This window comes from Sorex fumeus, unplaced genomic scaffold, assembly GCF_029834395.1.
Source record: "Sorex fumeus unplaced genomic scaffold, SorFum_2.1 ptg000122l, whole genome shotgun sequence".
NCBI lineage: Eukaryota > Metazoa > Chordata > Mammalia > Eulipotyphla > Soricidae > Sorex > Sorex fumeus.
In genome coordinates, this window is record NW_026606179.1 from 43,669,221 (window position 1) to 43,683,256 (window position 14,036).

The following is a 14,036-nucleotide window of genomic DNA, read 5'->3' on the forward strand; positions in this document are numbered from 1 at the left end:
GGCCCACACAGCAATGCATTCTCAGGCCAGAGAATTTAACTGTCTGACTGAGTTCTATAAGTATAGCCAAGCACAGCTCTCAAAGCCCCTTGAATACTGTTCAGGATGGAAAGTCACCCCTGTACAAGGTAACTTTAGGGCTAGGGTTATAACTCAGTGGTAGACTGTGTGCCCCAAATGTGTGAGGCCCTGAGTTCAATGCCCTACCAATACATTATTTTTAATTTGAAAGTTTAATGAGAAAACTTTCATATAAGATAATACTCTGAACTTGATATAATATCATAATGTAGATCAATAAAATTTTATTTATTTCATGCGGTGAGGGGTTGAGCCACATCCAGCCATGTTGTGGGGTTCTTCTGTTTATTTATTTATTTATTTATTTATTTATTTATTTATTTGTGGATAGAGGTATGTCCAGCAGTGCTCAGGGGCCCATGCGATGCTAGAGATTGAATTGGGATTAGTTAAATGCAAAGCAAGGACCTTAACAGCTATACTAAATAACACCTTAACTCCTGTACTAAATTTTTTAGGCAAATAAAATTTTAATATTTTTTACAAAAAGACAATATGGTGGTTTGTGTCTCGAGTCAACTTTTTATCAAGAACACTAAATATGAAGATGATAAACTTTTCCCACACCGCTTATTAATAGCCTTTTATATGCCAAAATATGTGCTTTGGTTATGGAATGCTAAATTCAGTAAATACGCATCTTAAAGCACACAAGACACAATTAGAAAAACTGGTGCATAAATTGTAAGTGAAATGAACTAAAACAAGAGAAAATGGAGGCTCAAAGAGCAGCATTATGAACCAAATGTTTGTGTCCCTGAAAATTTTATTTGCTGAGATTTCAACGTGCCATGTGATTGTATTTGGGGTTGAAACCTCTCTGTTGTAATTAGGGTTAGGTTAGGTCATGAGGATGGGGTCCTCACGATGAGGTCCATACTCTTGTAAAAAAAAAATGAAAAAAGACTCACCCTCTCCCTCTCCCTCTCCTTTTCCCTCTTCCTCTCCTTTTCCCTCTTCCCCTCCTTTTCCCTCTCCCTCTTCCTTTCCCTCTTTCACAGTAAAGACACAATGAGAAGGAAACCACTGTTCTCAGCAGAGATCAGGTATGCAACACATTTTATCTTGGATTTCCAATCTTAGAATTATGAGACATAAACTTCTATTTTTTACATCATCCCATTTATATGGTATTCCATTCCTAACCAACTCAAGGCAAAACAAATATCACATAGACACCATTTTTTCTAGAACAGAGGATTAAGAATTAAATTAAAAGAATAACATATTAAGACAGTAAACCCATTTTTTAATAATCCTACAACTAAAAGTTTTATATTAACATTTTAACCATAGCAAGTATTACATGTTTATGTGTATGATACATACAACTTATTATTTATATAGTATGTACTTACATACAAGGATAGTTGGACAGTAGATATATAATGTGTTCCATTTTGACTGTTTTTCTTTTTTAGTTATGGCATAGATGCCCTTATTCTAGATGCAAATATCATATATAAAAAGGCATCTCTCTAAATTCCTGTTGGATTACATTGCGGTTGTTTTTGCTTCTTCCACAGAGCTTGTTTATTGAGTTACTCCCAGAACAGTGCCCCTGAGGCACACCATGTTCCATCAGGAACCCCTAATTTTATATTGCTTTTCTTTTTCCTTTATGTCACTTGAATGCTTAGCAATTCCCTTTTTGTATAGACATAGGAAGACAGTGGATGCTATGCTTTTGTACATGGGAGTTAATTGACTCCAAAATAATATTGGCTCTTGGGCATTCATCATATTTACTTGACTTAAGCTTTAGTTGTCCTTATTTCCTAACACCCCCAAAAGGAGGGTCCCCAACGAAGGATGTACTCAGGGCAAACTTTGGCATCGAAAGGGGACAAACTAAGTACCGTATGTATAACAAATTAAGAGCATGGTCATGGGAAAGTCTGTTATGACCCCAAAAAAGGTAACTAAATAAGGACCCAGCTGGGGTTAGGAAAGATTAACCTGACCTGAGGACTGTAGACTGGTATACATTAAGCCAATTTTTAGCTTAATGTATCTCTTACTATGTTAATACAAAATTATTAGAAATATCATAAGAAGTAAATTTACTATGATTGTTTAACTGGATTATTAGTGAGGAAAGGATAAAGCAATACAGGCTAGATGGAATCCTGTTCTTGAGCAGATCTCCTAGTAATCTAGAGTGCTGAACCCTCAGATGAGATTTTGTCTTTGAGTTATCTCCTAGAGCTTCCCCTGAAGGAGTGGTTTTACATCTGTTTGTTGTTATGGCAGTGTTCAACCCCATCTATGTGTATTCTCATCCTTCATGGTTTCTATATAACTATGCCGTAAGAAGTAAGAAGGGGACTATGAGACTATGATGAGTTGAGGAAGAAGAGATAACAAAGTAGAGGACTATGAGGTCTACGAGGAAACTAAGTTGATGGAACTATGATGACTGGGACTATGACCAAAACTACGACTATGGCTATGTTGTATGGGAGAGATTGGACTACGCTGGGGAGGAGAGAGAAATAAACAGACTATTGAGTAGCCTGGGGCCCTATTTCTCTGTTTCCACTGATCCTTCATCTGTCCATTGCCCTGGGCCTCTCAGAGAGCCTGGCAAGCTACTGAGAGTATCACTCCAGCATGGGCAGAGCCTGGCAAGCTCCCTGTGGCATATTCGATATGCCAAATACAGTAATGACAATAGGTCTCATTCCCCTGACCCTGAAAGTACCTCCAATCATTGGGAAAAGATGAGTATAGAAGGAACTGCTAAAATCTCAGGGCTGGAAGGAATAGAGACATTACTGGCACCTGCTCGAGTAATCTGATGATCAACGGGATGACAGTGATACAGTGATTTATTACTAAATTCTTTGAACAAAACATGTAATATGAAATTGCAATTCTCAATTTAGTAAAAACTAGAGTGAAAATTAAGACAGCTAGCATATATAACAGGCATTTACAATGTACCACCGTACCCAACCCCCAGGATGATCAGAGAAATTCAGAAAAAATTAAGGAATAATGCTGAGAAAAAAAAGATATATTAAAAGTGTTTTCAACAGCATAGAGAAATGTTCATTGCAAAGCATTTGAATCTGTATTATTATGGAAAGAACAAAGTTATTTTCCTAGGGAACAGTGATTATTGATATGATAAAGGAGACTCCAGGTATATCTTAGTTTTGTTTTGAACACCCAGCAGTGTTCAAGGATTAGTCCTAGATCTACACTCCAGAATCACCCCTGGCAGGCTTCAGGGACCATATGGTATGGTGGGCATAGAATTTAGGTCAGTCACTTGCAAGGCAAGTGCCCTACCCACCATGCTATCTCTCCAGACCAAAATTTTAAGTTTAACTATAAATAATGAAACCAGAATGTATTTTGCTTTACATATAATTTGCACAGTGACTCTTAAGAAAGCTAAGTGATATCCAGAGACTTATCATTTTCAACATCATACCCATAAATACATTTTTTAGGCATTTCAGGATTCTAGTAATTTTGTTATTTCACTGATGACATTTCACACATTTATATATCGACCAATTTCCCAGAGACCATAGTAAATGAGAATGGGTCTAGTCACTGATACTCATGAGTCACAAATACAATATATGTACCACAGTTACATGAGTACTGCCTGGCACATGTGGGTAGAAGAAGCATTGGGAACAATGACAGGATTTTTGAAGTTGATATTTAAAATTAAAAAGAATATTGTTTTTTAATGCGTCATTTAAATCTGTGTCATACAAACTTCAAATTTGGAATAAAATCCCATCTTTATTATTCATGTGTCACCATTTCTGGTATATTAAATAAATTCACTGAGCCTGAATTTTCTTTCTGGTCAATTATTAAATACCCATATCCTTGGGATGGTTGTAAAGAGTGAAAATCAAGCTTAATCAGTCTCTGGAATTTAAAATGCAAAAAAGATACCATCATCACCACCACCATCCTAATCTCTATACCCCTTAAATTAAAACTTGATAAACTTTTTCTATACTTGAAAGGTGGCAGGTAAGTCTCTTTCTTGATAGTTTATAAATAACATAAAACTTAGGAACATTTGGGTGTCATTTATGTCATAATTCTAACAGAGGCAGGAATATTTTTCTCGTGTTTTAAAGTTCCAGTTCATGACAGACTTTATGGGTGAGTCATAAGTATTTATAAAATAGGCTATAAATACAGCCCTTTAGTAATATCAGAGGTAAGAATGTCATAATATTACAAGATTACACAATGGGAGGAACTTGATGGGGGGGAAAAATGACTTCGTTTAAAATTCAGTTCAAAGTCTATCCAACTATTTCATGAAGCCCCTTGCTTCCTGTATGGACATTTCACACAGTTTACTGCCTGATAGACTTTATGATTAAGACTCCCCCAAACTGCCCAGGAGACAGAAAGTCCTGACTCAACATCAACAAGCATGCATGAAAAACCACAGAGGTACCAGGCACCATGCAAAGTACCTTTTTCCTTCTTCCCACCTCCTCTCCTGAATTTGTTACAGACAAAATGAAAGACAAGTAAAACTCCTAAGGGCTAGGAAATTTGAAGTAACATACAGAATCAGCACAGGTGCTCTGAAGTCCATGAATAAACCAAGTATAGAAAGAGTTCATTTTGCGAAGGCATAAGATGGATGATGTTAGTAAACAAAGAAGAGAATCGCTGTAAGAGGAAGATGCAAGTATGTGTTAAGCACACATCAACATAAAACCGTGAGCATACTGATGGTCAGGAACCCGAATCCTGCCATGGGCTCTCACAGCTGTATGCCAGTGAGGGTACTGCATGCTATTCCTCTACTCGACTTTCTATATCAAAACCTGGGTATTAGTTTTCTGATTTTAGAGCACACTGAATTGAACATCTTATAGATATCTACGTGTTAAACAGATATAAGGCAGCTACATGTCCGAGAGACTGAGGATTCAGTTTCAGACCAATGCAACCAAGCATATAGCTAGAACAGTACAGCAAGGGCGTAGGATTCTCCAGTGCATATGAAACTTAGGCTTATCCTATAATAGGAGGTAAACAATAGCTTTATGTGAAAATCACATAGCTTCATTTAAAAACTTTATTGTGAAGTAGAAATGTACCTATATACGTATACAGACATATATATTAACATTTATCATGAGATAGAGAAATGGCTCAAATCCTGGATATACACTTATAAGCATGTGTGAGGTCCAAAGTTGGGTCCCAGGCACAGTGAACCTGATCCCATCCCTCAACACTGCTGGCTTTGGCTCTGGTGTCTCCTGATAACCACTGGGTCTGAGCACTGTATGGCCAATGCTGTACCGAAATTATCAGGCCCCAGCCCCTCTCCATACCCAGTATCCTTGGGTGTACCCAGTATCCTTGGGTGTTCCCTGTAAGAAAATATAGTGGTCATCAACGGAGCCTTCAACTTGTGAAAAGCAAGTTAAATCACAGTAAAGTCCACCGCATATAAATTGAGGCACACCTATCAACATGATTTTTTAAATAAGATGGTGATATATTAGACCTCTGTAGATAGCCAGATAAAAAACCCTTCCATCTCCTAGCTTCACTATTTATTTCTAGGTAAATTTTTAATCCACCTTCCTTTTCTCACAAAATCTGTTCTGTAACTTGAGGGTACAGGCTGTTTCTTTGGCTTCTTTATTTAATACAACATGGGGAGTTCTAGACTGGCAGACGACCCTCAGATGTGCATGATCTCATCTCAAAGAACAAGAGTCCAAGTCTCCTTGCTTGGGTTCACTTCTTAATCACATTACTTATACTGGCTGGTGTAAGTCAATTTTACGTTAGGAGTCTCTCCATATCAATTTTCAAAGTAGAAATTGTCACCAATTTTGTGAGGTTTAACTTAGGTGATATGTACGAAGTCCTTATTACAGTAACTGGAACACAACTGTTTGAAAATAAATCTTTAAAAATCATTAAGATTGTCAGTATTTGGAAATCAGAAGTATCTCTTTACAATTCCTCAAATCTGTAAGTCCCAGCTAACACCCTTTCATTCCTTGTTTCTTTGTCCCTAAACAAGTCCAAGTGTATTCTCAGATCAGAGAGGCAAGCATATAGATGACATCATTGTCAGTGATGAAAAATAAACCTGACTAGCTGAGAAAATAGCCCAAAGGACTGAGTACATGCTTTACATGTAGAAATTTCAAGTCTGATTCTCTCTGACTCCCACCACAGAACTACATAGAAGTGACACTTGAGCACTGAACTAAGAGCAGCGCCTGAGCATTTTATGTCCACCCCCAAAATGAGAAAAATAAAACTGAGGGACTAGACATATGGCTAAAAGTACTGGAGCACATGCCTGATACATGGACGGAACTGTATTAAACTTCCAACATTACACAACCCTGATCATGTTGGAGTATGACCTTTGCAGATCTGATTGATCACTTTCAGCCTCAGCTATAATGAATCTGATCACCCAGCCTGAGTCCCTCTTGACCACTATTGGTAGGATCCTTATAAAAAACAAACTTAAAAGTAAACTAAAATGAAGCTGAAAAGGAGGAAGTAGGAACATGTATACTAGCATGTCTGGCACCATTCTTGGCATTTATTTTTCCACCAATTTCCTTGAGACTGTAAGCTCACTCTGGCAGGTACAGGGGTTCACTGGACATATTCATTTTTTAAACAAAAATCATGGTTATGAGACCAGAAGGATATCCAGTGTGTATTTGCAGCTGATCAGAGTTCACGCCCTGGTGTCACATATGATTTAATTCCCTAAGTAACATGAGTGACTTCCTTACTTCAGAGTCAGATTAATCCCCTGAACACAGTTTGGTGTAGTCAATAGACCCCACATATCTATAGAATTTTATATATATATATATATATATATATATATATATATGTACTGTAGCACGGTCCTCCCATTGTTCATCGATTTGCTTGAGCAGGTACCAGTAACATCTCCATTGTGAGACTTGTTGTTATTGTTTTTGGCATATCAAATATGCCACGGGGAGCTTGTTAGGCTGTGTCATGTGGACAGGATACTCTCAGTAGCTTGCTGGGCTCTCTGAGAGGGACAGAAGAACCCAACCCAGGTCGGCCACATGCGAGGCAAACAACATGCCTGCTATGCTATCACTACGGGCCAGATATATATATATATGTATATGTATATATGTATATATATATAAAATTTAATACATATACATATTAATACATGTAATTTTTAAAACCCGAAAAGCATTCACTTGAGCTGTGCTCTGAGCAGATACTGGCTCCACCCCTGAAAAGGTAGGGAACCTCAGATCGGGAACTTGTATCTTAGGGTAACAAAAACTTCTTTCAAAGTAAAGCAAAGTGACTTAAAATTAACAAACTTTGGAGCATTATCTAAAATGTTAGAATCCAATGCATTAAAAAAAATCCTTAAGATGTATTGCATCTGTATAATGATTTGGGTAGGATGGTCATTTTAACAATGTTATTTCTTCCACGTCATGAATATGAACTATTTTCCCACCTTCTGGTACTCTCTTCTATTTCTTTCATTAGAGACTTATTGAAATAAGGCTTTCTGAAATAGTATTTACCCCAAGAGCAAAAAACATTGACTTGGAAAGATCCATGTACACTACAGTGCTAAGTACTGTAGTTGGCTTTTTGACTAGTTACTGTTTGACATAGTTACTATTTGATTATGAAAACAACCCAAATGTCCAGTGACAGATGAGTGGATAAAGAAGTTGTGTCAAGGGGCTGGAGTGATAGCATAGTAGCGAGGGCATTTGTCTTGCACACAGCCGACCCGGGTTTGATTTCCAGCATCCCATATGGTCCCCTGAGCACCGCCAGGAGTAATTCCTGAGTGCATGAGCCAGCAGTAATCCGTGTCCATTGCTGGGTGTGACCCAAAAAGCAAAAAAGAAAAAAGAGAAAAGAAAAGAAAAGAAAAGAAAAGAAAAGAAAAGAAAAGAAAAGAAAAGAAAAAGGTGTCAAGTGAAATAAGTGCAATACTGAATAAAATGTCTTATGGTGTTGGGATGGAAGGAGGAGAAGGGAGAGAGAGAGAGGAGGTGGGGAGGAGGAGAAGGAGGATGAGGTTTAAGAGGGAGAAAGAAGGAGAAGGGAAAGGGTAGAGTGAGGGGGAAGGAAGAGGGAAAGGGGATGGTGATGGGGGAAGGGAAGGGGTAAGAGAAGACAAGAGGAGGAGAAGGAAGAGGAGGTCTAAGAGGGAAAAGAAGAGGAAGGGAAGGGTAGGAGTGAGGGAGAGGTTAAGTTTGAGAGGAAGGATGATGGGAAGGAAGGAAATGGAAGGGGAGGGGAAGGGGAAGGACTAAAGTAAGGGGAAGGAGAGGGAGAAAGAGAGAAAGTCTCAGCCTCAGCCACCCTAGGCTATAGCACAGTGGTAGGGCATTTGCCTTGTGAGCAGCCATCCTGGCAGAGCCAGGTTCAATTCCTCCGCCCCTCTCGGAGATCCTGGCAAGCTACCCGTGACAAATTCAATATGCCAAACACAGTAACAAGTCTCACAATGGAGACGTTACTTGGCCTGCTCGAGCAAATCGATGAACAACCGATGAACAACAGGAGGACAGTATTTGTGTTTGACAAAACCTTGGTCTGTGATCACAGAACTAAGATCACCAGGCATTGGAGGACAGAGAGAAAAGGCAGGCCAGGAAGACCAGAAGTGACTTTAAGGATTGTGGTGGAGGGTCTGGGCATTTAGTTGGTTGCAGAGATGCAGAAACTTTGCACATCAGAAAACCAGGAACATTAACACTAATGTAACTCTGTTACCTAAACTACAGTTTAAAAAATTCTTAAGATGTCATGTTTGGGGGTTCATGTCGCAGAAGCAAAGCCACTCTGGTTTCTAGGCTCCCCAGTCTCAGTGGTGGCACACAGTGTGGAAGAAGCACAGAGAGCCCAACCTTCAGGAGAATCTCCCCTGCAGGGTCGCATCCTAACTAGGTAACTAATCAGACACTCAGAGGCTCGTCTCTAAAGAGAAAATATCGCTTGTAACTATCTCACGGTGATTCAATAAAATTGAATTAATAAATAAATAGAAAATATCTCTACTTCCCAGAGTGGCATTTTGCATGCAGCACATGAGCTGATACATGATTAGTTTAGGTCAATCAATTATTTTTAATGATGAGTCAATTCTTCCATCTGTAAAGGATGGAGAACCCCTCCATGTCTAGGGGGACTGTGGAGAAGGAAATCAGAAATGGAAAAAATAAAAAAAAAAGGACTACCATTTCCTTCTGTTTGTAACCTTAGGAAAATCAGAATTATCCCAGTGAATTTAAAAAAACAAATCCCCCCAAGTTTTCAGTGCCTACACAACGACTTCCCAAAGTGGGTCATTTCCCCCCCTGGGGGTCACTGGAAGAAGTTGGGGAGTTAAGGTGCAATAGTAGGGGATGAAGGGAGCTTTCTCATTGTTCCCTTATACAATCCAGGGGGTGTGCTGAAGCTCTTCATGGTGTATTCGATATGCCAAAAACAGTAACAAGTCTCACAGTGAAGATGTTACTGGTGCCCACTCGAGCAAATTGATGAGCAATGGGAGGACTGTGCTACAGTGCATTCTGGAAAGGAGATGAAAGGCCAAATAAATTTGATATAACTAATATAAATCTGATATAGCCTATCTCTAACTCTTCTAAAAGATCTCACCCCTAGTATATTGGAGGATTTAAGAGGCTGTTGAACGGGTCATACACCTGAGCTGAGGCTATGATCACCTTCCTCTTGTCAATGATGTTCCCCCTTTTATTCTACAGTTAAACATTCACTGGACTTGCCTTGTTAAGTGAAAAGGAAAGAACATTTGACTCACTTATTATGACATCACATGGGATGAAATTCTGCACTGCAGTTACTAACTAAAGGATGAAAAATAAAACATTTACTAAGCATAGAATGTTAATTAAGTGTGAACACAAAGGCTAAAATAATAAAAGAGAAAGAAGAAAATGGGATAGGAATTTTTTAAAACTTATTGTGTCTTAACCTGATTTCTACTGGAAAGTTCAATATCCTCTAATGCATATCTTAAAAGTCACAGGATTTGCATCTCTGTTACTGAAATCTCTGTTCTAATCTCATAAAAATATGCCTGGATTGGATTTGCTCTCTTTTGCAGAATTATTTGAGTCATTAGAGAAAAGGTCTTCTTTTGCTAAGGGTAGAATGGGCTTTGGAGAGTCATCTTCCTGCCACAATAAGAAGAAACTTCCCATTTACACAGTGGGAGGGAGTGACGTGTGAGAAAATGGGCTCCTGTGAACATCAATTCCAATGATGGAGGTTTTGGAAATAGACATTCTCTTTTCAGGACTAGACTAACTAGATATATTTTAGAAATGACATCATCCTTGCTAATCAAGATTTACCAACACTCTACTCACACTTTCTCACTTTGCTCCAACAAACATCGTGTTTGCTTCAGTCTTACTGTTCCTCTAATCTACAATAATATGCCTTAGAAGAACTCCATCATTTCACCTTGTGAAGATTACAGATACATTCCTACTCCGGCACTTAGCATCTTGTTTGCCGAGTCTAACTTAATGTGGAGGGGTCTAATCTTGAACACAAACTGATGTCACCCGTTTATTCAATTTGGAGGAGTTTGCAGAGATCAGCATTGAGTGTTAAGAAGCTAGAACTGATGAACCATTTGTTGATAGGTCAAAATCACCAATGGAATGTTATTGTGTTGAGCAATAAGACACAGAATTATTGCTAATGTTTATATCACATAACACCTTTACTTGAATAATATGTTACCTCAATTAATACAGCCCAGCTATTTATCTCTCATACCAATATTTCCACACAAAAATCCCATGTATTTATACATTTACATAGATGTGTCTTTATTTGTGTGTCTATCGTATGTGTACAAGACAAATTCTTATATCTGCATCCAAATACTATATGTGCATACATTCATTTATCATAAATTCATTTAAAATATCCACCTCATCTCCCCCGCACCACCTCTAACACCTACCTATTGGGGAAACTCTAGCTTACCCCAATTACAGTTCTTGCTTGCAATAAAGAATATTGATCTGTGACTAGAACAATGTCAAGAACATTATCAGAACTTTCAAAACCAAATTTTCAATCTCAAGGACTCATCTGCTTTGTCTGAGATAATTTAATGCAGCTATGCAAAGTCTATGTAAGTTGGAGTGAACACAGCAATTATAGGTCATCTAAATAAATAACATATTCTTTTAAATATATGTACTTGATATATCACAAATATATGCATATATTCTGAGCTAATTTCTACTGTAATATTTATACAATGACTGAGAACTTTTTCAGGAAGTAATCTTTCTGTTCTCAATTTCCCTACTAAACCCATCTATGAACCTAAGCTTTTGTTTCCTTATGTGAAAAATGAGAACAATAGTATTGTTTCTTTAATCTGGAAACACTGGTAAAGAGAAGTTGACACTGGTGGAGGAATTGGTGTTGAATTATTGTATGCCTAAAATGCAATTCTCAGTAACTTTGTAAATCATGACTTTTTAATATAAAAATAAATAAATAAAAGATAAGGTAAAGGTAAAGGCCCTCCCGTTGTTCATCGATTTGCTCGAGCGGGCCCAGTAATGTCTCCATTGGAGACTTTGTTGTTACTGTGTCTGGCATATCGAATACGTCACAGGGAGCTTGCCAGGCTCTCCGAGAGGGGCGGAGGAATCGAACTCAGGTCGGCAATGTTGGCTGCGTGCAAGGCAGACGCCCTACCCGCTGTGCTATCACTTCAAATTTACTAAACTTATTTGGTAAGGTAAGGTAAAGGCCCTCCCGTTGATCATCGATTTGCTCGAGCGGGCCCAGTAACATCTCCATTGGAAACTTTTTTGTTACTGTGTTTGGCATATCGAATACGTCATCGGGAGCTTGCCAGGCTCTGCCCTGTGGGCAAGATACTCTCAGTAGCTTGCTGGGCTCTCCTAGAGGGGCGGAGGAATCGAACTCGGGTAGACCATGCTGGCTGCATGCAAGGCAAATGCCCTAGAAACTAAAATAATACAGGCTTGAGTGAGAGAGAAAAAAAAAGATTAATCCCAAATTAAATAATGTCTTTTAAGTTTCCCCAGATTTTAAAAAGTGGTCTTACATCATTGTTTCTGTAGTTAAAACAAAAAATCTAGACCTTTAAATTTTTTATATGGAAATTGCCTGGCAGAGTTTGACCAGGTCTGAAAGGTGGGGGAAGCTAGATGTGTGAAATATTCCAAAAATATTCCTACTCAAATCAATTGCAATTTTGAAGATTTTGAGGTAGCCAGGAGCTTATGTGTGCTTCAGGGTCTTAACAAAAAGATGAAACTATGAAATTTGCATAGAAGTGGATCAACATGGAGAGTATTATGCTAAGTGAAATGAGTTGGAAAGAGCAGGACAGACATAGAATGACTGCACCCATTTGTGGAATATAAAGTAACATATCAGGAGAATAACCCCTAAGGATAGTAGAGATAAGAGCCAAGAGGATTGCTCCACAGCTTGGATGCAGATTCATTAAAATAAAAAAAAAATTAAAAAAAAAGGAGAACGTGATTGAAGTTCAATATTAATGGGGAAAGGTATCAAGAAATACATGCTGAGTTCATTGCAGCACTCTTTACAATAGACAGAAACTGGAAGAAACCTGAATGCCCAAGAACAGATGACTGGTTAAAGAAACTTTGGTACATCTACACAATGGAGTACTATGTAGCTGTTAGAAAAGATGAAGTCGTGAAATTTACATACAAGTGGTACAACATGGAAAGTATCATGCTAAGCGAAATGAGTCAGAAAGAGAGGGATAGACATAGAAAGATTGCATTCATCTGGGGGATATAAAGTAACAAAGTATGAGATTAATACCCAAGAATAGCTGAGATCAGCACCAGGAGGATTACTCCATAACTTAGAGGCCAGCCGGGTATCCTAGAGGAAAGGGCAGTTCAGATAGAGAAGGGAGCACCAAATAAAGGGTGTTTGGAGGATCCTCCCAGGAGGGGAGATGCATATCGAAAGTAGACTATGGACTGAACATGTTTGCCACTCAATGCCTCTTTTGCAGACCACAACACCCAAAAGGAGAGAGAGAACACAGGGGATTGCCCTGCCACAGAGGCAGGGGGGGGATGGGGGGATGGGGATGAGGGGGATATTATCCATGGTGGTGGAAAATGGGCACTGGTGGAGGGATGGGTATCTGATCATTGTATAATCGAAACCCAAGCACAAAAATTGTAAATCTACAACTGTACCTCATGGTGTTTCACTAATAAAAAATAAATTAAAAAAAAAGAAGAAATACATGCTGAAGGAACATGAAAAAAATACTGAGGAAAGATTCACCCACAAGAAATCGGTAGCCACTGGAAAAAAAATATAAAAGGCATGTGGTGGAACCTAAATCATAGATGTGTTCTAAAATTTTCTTATGGTATATAAATCTTTGCTGTCACAGAGAGCAATCACGAGTTACTTGTGGCTATTTTACCTGGGAATTCAAATAGCATAATTGAGGAATTTGGAGTTTTCGTTTAAATTAATTTAAATTTATTTCAAGGAGAACATGTGGTGAGTGGCTTCTATATCTAAGAGGACAGCTATAAATTGAGTTAGAGGTTGTTTTGGCAATTGTTTAGAAATAAAAGGGTATGGAGACAGATGAATGGGACTGTTGTAATTACATTAGAAATGTGTTGTATGAGCTTAAAAAGTAAATATGGTGATGATTTGCACTTGGGGAGTGAAATACATGGAAGTGCCTAGAAGAAATCCCCTTAGGAAGACTCAGCCACTTCTATGAGTTTCTATTGTCCTTCTAATTAGACAATTTTTTTAGGTTTTCTCACTTTAGCCTTTTATATGTAATTCTCCAAGTATACCACACTGATCAGAAATAGCCACACAAGTATTAGCCAAAAATG

General features: G+C 38.3%; 1 protein-coding gene across 6 annotated transcripts in view; it reads right to left on the reverse strand.

Annotated features, from left to right (window-relative positions):
- Positions 1–14,036, reverse strand: part of CDH8 (cadherin 8) — a 431,289-nt gene that overhangs the window by 144,879 nt on the left and 272,374 nt on the right. The window lies entirely within an intron of this gene.